Raw genomic sequence first — 6,764 nt, 5'->3', positions numbered from 1 at the left:
GTGGGAGGTCACATTTGTACAGACAGGTGGGCGCGTGCTGCCAGGAGATCTGCTCAGATGGGATGGCAAGTGCCCTTGGACCTTCCCTCTGTGTCCTTCAGTAGTATTTCCCAGTGTCTCACTATCACTGTAACGCAGCAGAGGAGCCCAGGGCTAGTAGCACTGAATGATTCCTAAAAAAGCTGCATAATTCTCTCAGCTCCAGCTTGGGAGGCACACAGGTTTGCCTGCCCTGCCTGGTGTCTCAGTGACTCTTCCCCTGTGCCATCGAGGAGGGTGAGTCAGCTCTGGTCCCCGTCCCTGTCTGGTCAAGGCTTTGGGGTTAAAATCACCTCCTTTCTCAAATGTGAGTTTCTCATCTGGTTCAGGGCTGCAGCGGCTGCTTGACTGCAGGGTTGCCTCTTCTGGCTGATCCCCTGGGCCATCAGGTCTGTCCCCTCTTCTCCTGGACTGCAAGCACATCTCAGCCACCCTTGTGGCAGGGTGGTCTTGTCCAACCTCCTCTTGTCCTTCCTCCTTGGAGGTAGAACACCCGTCTCCTCAAGATGAGGATGTTGCTGGCTAATGCCTTTCCTGTTCCTCTTCCTCCTCTTCTTCTTCCCAGCAGAGGCAGAGAAAGCAGATAATGATTGCCCATCTGCTGGCCCTGCTGACTGGGCTGGCTGGGATGCCCCAGGGCAGTGCTTCCAGCACCGGGGCTCCTGGCATCATTCCCCTCCTGCCTGTGGGTGCCCTCACTTGACCTCAGCTGTTTTCCCTGCCCATGGATGCCAGTGAGGTGGTGGGATATGAGTGGGAGACTTGTCCCTGGCTCGGGGATCCGCTTCCTTGTGCAAGCAGAGGCTGGCAGAGGGAAATGCTCCCAGAAATTGAACCCCAGCTGGCTCCATCGCAGTGGAGAGGAGGAGAGATCATTCCTAAAGGGAAAACTGCATCCCACACCTGATTCTTCCTAAAGGGAAAACCAGAAGGGCTTGGAGATTCTTCTTGCTGGGTACAGGGTCCAGGTTTGGGATGAGACGTGACTGGAGCCCCGCATCCATCCACACCCACAGATGGGGAGACAGGAGAGGGACCCAGAGTGCATCCACTGCAGGGTCCCACTGGGAGGATGTTTCTGCCCTGCTCCACTGGGTCCTGGCAGCATTTGGACCCTGAGGCAGGAGAGGGGCTGCAGTGGCACCCCAAAACCCTGGCAAGAGGGATGGCAAAGTTGGAGACAGCCTGTGAGTCCCTCTGGCATGGTCATGGCCATACTGGGTACGAAGCTCTGCCTGCCCAGGAGCATCCCTGCACAGAGAAGAGAAAAAGGATATTTGAGGTTGGATCTCCAGACGGGGTTGGCAGCTGTAACAGGGTGTTTTGGCATCATCTGGTTGAGGGGGGGTGGTTCAAAGCCCACTGGAATTTTTATTTTGCTTAATACACCACTTAAGCAATTAGCAGTGATTGTAGCAGTCCTGGGTGAGGCGCTGGGTAGAATTGAATTTCCCCAGCTCAGATACCATTAGGCAGCAGTTTAAGGCTGTTTGCAGGCGAGTATGAGACAGTGATGTGTGTGGGGAATTAGATCTGCAACGTAAAAAAAAACATAAGAAAATTTCCTACAGAACCGTGTAACTTTATCTCACGTTTATTGTGTGCTGTAATTGAAAAACAATCTTAGGGGGTTCTCTGACCTAATGACAGGGGATTCCCAGATGACTGTGCTGTATCCATCAGGATTTGCTTTGTTGAGCATCCACTCAGCTCTCACCCTAAAATCACCCAAGGAGCCCCTCCATGGCACAGCAATCCCCAGGGCAAGAGCCATCTCTTTCAAAGAGTTTGCACTTTGGGTTATGTTGCAGGGCTTTTTCAGTAAATCCCCAGAGTCTTGGGTGCCTCCAGGGGAGGGGGGTGAGCAGATAAATCTCCTGTTGTTTGGCATTTCTGAGCCCAGGAAGGGTCTGCCCACAGGTCCCAGGTCAGTGGTTAATGTGTAACAGGTGTGAGGACACTGTGCACCCACGGCACACCAGCCTGGAGGGGCATGGATGTGCAGATAGTTTTCTGAGGATGGGAAGGCAAGAGGAGGAGGAGGAGGGTTTTGTTGTGGGCTGAGGGGCGGAAGGAAATCGAGGCTTAGCGAGGGAAATGTGAGATTGCTTGGTTGGGGACAGGGCTTGTGCTGCTCCTTGGGGGAGGCTCTGCTATTGTGGTGGTTAAAAATAGACTTTGGACTGGGGAGTTTTCTGTGGGAAGCTCTCTGGCTGGAGACAGGCACGTGAGGTGGCATCCAAGTGAGGGGAAACGAACAACAGCCTCTGATCTCCTTCACCTAAAGCTCTGGGGTTTTAATTTTTTTTTTTTTTCCAATAGCTTTTCCTTTTGGTCATTGAGGAGGTGTTTCTGCTTTATTCCAAGACACAGCACGCTGCCTCCAAGCCCCAAACTGCATCCACGATGCCCAGATGCACCAAAGCTTTGCTGATCATTATGTCCCTGCACCCTGGGAACCCTGTCCCCATGGCTGAGGCATCCCCCAGGTCCCACACCACTGTTCCCAGCAGGCTGAGTGCCTTGGGTGATGCTCCAGCCCCGTGCGTGGGCTGCAAGTGTGGCTCCCTGCAAGCTGGATGGAATTACTGAGGGAAAAGATTATCTAAGATCTAGTGGATCTTACCTATGAACTTGTCTTTATTTTCCAGCAGCTGTCAGCACAGGAGGTACAACATCCACAGCGGGGGATTTTGGAGGGGAGGGAGAGGAACTGCCCTGTGGTATGGTCAGAGTAGTGGGAAGTGGAGAAAAGCTCAGGTTTTTACTGGGGGGCTCTCATGGGCCCATTTGCTTATTTGAACCCTGTGGGGCTCAGTCAGGACATCACACAGCTGTGGGGACACCCTTATGTGCAAGAGGGGGAAAAGGGTCATTTCTTGCCCATTTTCTCTTTTGAAGATGTGTCCTATCAGCACCTGCACCCCAAAACCTTGTCCTGGCCATCCAGCACTGCTGAGTGCTTGAGGCATCTGTTTTGAGAGCTGGGCTGGCCAGAGGGATTCCTTACTGGGCAGCAGAAAAAGGCACAAGGAGCCTTTTCACTCCAGAAAAATGTTTTTTTAAGCTGCAGGTGACAGGTGGACCCTGAAGTGCATCTGGGCAGGGAGTCAAAGCATGCTCCTGCTGAGGCATTGGTTCAAGGCAGGTGGTTTGACCATAAAATTTGAGGCCAAAATGCTGTTCAATTAATATTTTAGTGGGATGGACAGTAAACGAGAGGAACAAAGATTGTTTCCATGGTTCAGACAGCCAGTCGGATTTAAGATCACAACAGTATAAATAGTACATGGAGTACTGAGGAGCCTGGAGAGCAATCAGCTTCTCCCACTCCAGGGCTGTGGTCAGGGATCCAGGGGATGTGAAAGGTGCAAGGCAGGTGACTTCTGCTTTTGTTCCTTATAGTTTTCTCTTCCTCAGCTCAGCCTCTGCGTGCACTTAAAGCTCTGGAGGGTCTCGAGGGCTGGGAAGGGTCCTCGAGGTGACAAAGGGAGGTCACTTGGTGACGTGCTTCAGGTCTCAGCTGTGGAATGGGGGGACATCAGCTCCGATGGATCCCTCATCCCGCTGTGCTTGCACGGCAGGAGTGGGGATGGTGCCCCTGCTTCTCTCCTGCTGTCAGTCTGAGCCTGCTCCCTCTGCCCCACTGCCCCCAAGGCCAGTCCCCTTCCCAGTTTGAGCTGTTTTCCCGTCTGCCCAGGGCAGGCAGTGCCCCGGGGCTGTGCAGGCAGGCTCCAGGCTCCCTCGGGAGCTGCCAGAGGGGCTGCCTGTGTGTCAGGAGCTGCCTGCCAGGAGCATCACCTCGGGGGGGGCCGGGGGGTATCGCCTTGCTCTGCGACCTGCTCGTGACTCGGGGATCTCCTCCTCTGGCATGGCACGCTTAGGTCAGGCGCTTTTCTGGGGGAGCAGGTGCCTGGGTTTCCTCATGTCATCCCCACGGGATCGGGATGACCAGCTGGGGCTTTGAGTGGCATCGATCTTGCTGGAAACCGAGCAGCCTTGCAGGACTGGGACAGCCGGGGCTGGGATCTCCTTCCCCGGGAGCCAGGGCTTTGCTGCACACCCTCCTGCGCTGGCTTTTCCTTTCCCTTTGCTCCCTGGCGTGACCCCGGGAGTTTTCCCACACAGGCGGGATGGAGGGATTCATTTTGCCACTCACAGCCTCCACCTGACAGTGCTTTTCCCCACTGAGTTTCGGATCACTTTGTCCCAGCCTGGCTGCGCTGGGCGGAAGGGAAACATCTCTTTATTAGGGTTGTTTCCTTAAATAAAGCCATCGGAGCCAGCGCTGGGCAGGCCGTGCTGGGCAGGCTGTGCTGGCCATCCCATGACCGGTGTTGTGCATTCGGATTATTAACACCTCATTAGATGCTGGTTCCTCCCCACGCCTCTGGTTCAGCAAATCCCAGTGGCTTTGTTGTTGCTCCCTGACTCCTGTTTCACGGGGGAGTTGTTTTTTTATGGTCTCCTGCGCTTCTGCTGACAGTTTAAATTTCATTTCTTCTTGAGGTCAGTTAGCTTTGCTTCGACTTTCAGATTATTCCAGAAGCCCCCCTCCCAGAGCAAGGGATGCCTCAGCACACCTTGGTGGGAGAGGTGTCCCAAATCACTGCCAGCAGTTGGCTCTCACCTGCCATCCCAGCCTGGGTTTCCACTTGGCAAACCCCAGAAGTTCTTTATTTTTATCCTCTCTTTTTAAATCTTGACTCAGTTTCCCAAATGACAGCGGCAGCAGGCACAGCTCTGCCCTGGGAGGAGTTTGGGGACTTGTGCAGGTGGGTTAGGAGCCCGTCACCAGCCTGATGCCGTGGTTGCCACTCCATGGCTTCTTCGTGACAACAGGCCATCCCGTTTTATATTTTTATTTTTCTGTCCTCTTGTGTCACCCAGGCAGGGACTCAAGGCTGTGTGGCCCCTGAGCCAATTCTGGAGTGGGCTGATGGCACTTCCAAAGGAATCTGGCTCCTTAGAAAGGTGCCTGGAGTGTGCTGCAGGCCTCAGTAAGCTGGGCTGGCAGGGGATGGCCCTTTCCAAAAAGCAGTTGCAGATTTGCTGCTTATTTTCATCTTGAGCTTATTTTCGTCTCCGCTTCCACCGCTCTGCCCGGGGATGCTGTCTGTGGCATGATAAGTTATTTCCAGAAGTGGGGCAGAGCTGTTGGTATGGAGGGGAGTGCAGGCACCCAGATTAAAGGTAAATCTACACACATAATTGGGAGCCTGCTTCCTGCAGAAACCAGGTGAATCAGGGGCGGGGATGGCTCTGCAGTCCCAGGGGCTGCCCTTAAACCACCCCACTGACTCCCAGCCTGTGCTGTTGGGTCCTGGCTGGGGGGCTCCTGGCTGTGCTTCGGGCAGGGGGGTTGGATATGTGGCACAGGGTTAGTAATCCCCGCTGCCGCCTCCTCAGACCTGCCAGATGTCTCTCTTCTAGGCTTCATTTTTATAAATTGGCCTTTTAAAGTCTGTCATCCCCATGCAGATGAAAGGAAGACGCTGTGATGCCTCTGCGTGCGCGTCTCCGAGCCTGAGCCTGGCTGCCGTGCCTGGATCTCCTTGAGGCTTTTTGTTTGGGGCTTTATCTTTTTTGAAGTGCCTTATTTTTTCCCTTCTTCTTCTTCTTTTTTTTCCCTTAACCTCTCAGAGTCTGTTGCCATGCCTTGGTTTTGGGCAGGCAGGCCCTGAGCACCAGTCCCTCCTGGAGAGAGGGATGGGGAGCTGTGTTTTCCACCAAATTCATGGGAGGGAAACCATCAAAGCCCCGGGGCTCAACACCCCAGGCAGATGCAAATAAACCCATCACCGAGGGGCTTTCTCTTCCCCCCACAAGCCCCCTTCTGCTCTTTTCCCTTTGCACCCTTTCTCTCTCCCTTGCTCTTGCTGTGACTGCTTGGATTGGCAGCAGGAGACTCCTTTTCATCTCCCTTTTCTCCCCAAGCCCAAATACTCCTGGTCCATGGCTTGGTGCCAGGGCAGCTCCTGGGGCCGTGGTAGAGCTGGGGTTGTGAATTTTCAATTCAAAGGGCAGAGTCTTTAAATCCTCTGCTTGGTGATGGATGGATAATTAGGAATTTCATTTGCTGGGCGGGTAACAAACAGCTTTGCATTTTCTGCTGCTTTGCTGATGTCTCTTGGGGAAATTCAGATGCTGCTTCTAAACTGCAGGGATGGGTTTTTTCCCAGCTGGCATGGCTCCCTGCTCAGGTCTCCGGGAAAGCCCTGTGATGCTGGGGAGAGCCTTGCCAGGGATTTCTGCAGGAGCTGGAGTTCTGCTGGTGCTGTGGGATGTGAGGGGCCAATGCAGGTCCATGTGTACCCTGTCCTCAGTGCCTCCCTAGCACAGCCAGGTCTCCGAGCAGCATCCCTGCCTTAAAGATGGGAAAATGCCACATATATCGTGTTTCTGTTGGGATTTTTATTGCCTGTGTGGATTTCTCCCTGTTTGGAGGGGGTTGAGAGCCACTTCCTGGGATGGAGGTGCTCCCAGAGAACTCATCTCCATAGGGATGTGCTGGGGATATGGCAACCAGCTCCTGGCCACAGCTGCTGCTCTGAATCACAGCCTTCAGGGCTTGATCCTGCCTGGGGTCTGGTGACTGACATGGCTGGGGTCTGGAGGATAAGGAGCAGGTTATCCCAGTCCCCAGTGCCCGCCCCGATCCCGTGGCTTGTGCCGTTCATCCGAGCAGTAATTAATTATTGGCCGTGTAAGCTGCCGGCGGGATC

General features: G+C 54.2%; 1 protein-coding gene across 1 annotated transcript in view; it reads left to right on the top strand.

Annotated features, from left to right (window-relative positions):
• Positions 1–6,764, top strand: part of SH2B2 (SH2B adaptor protein 2) — a 20,396-nt gene that overhangs the window by 700 nt on the left and 12,932 nt on the right. The gene's annotated exons all lie outside the window — the stretch shown is intronic.

The sequence above is a fragment of the Corvus brachyrhynchos genome, unplaced genomic scaffold (assembly GCF_000691975.1).
Source record: "Corvus brachyrhynchos isolate BGI_N302 unplaced genomic scaffold, ASM69197v1 scaffold99, whole genome shotgun sequence".
Classification (NCBI taxonomy): domain Eukaryota; kingdom Metazoa; phylum Chordata; class Aves; order Passeriformes; family Corvidae; genus Corvus; species Corvus brachyrhynchos.
This window is presented reverse-complemented; position numbering and strand designations above follow the sequence as displayed.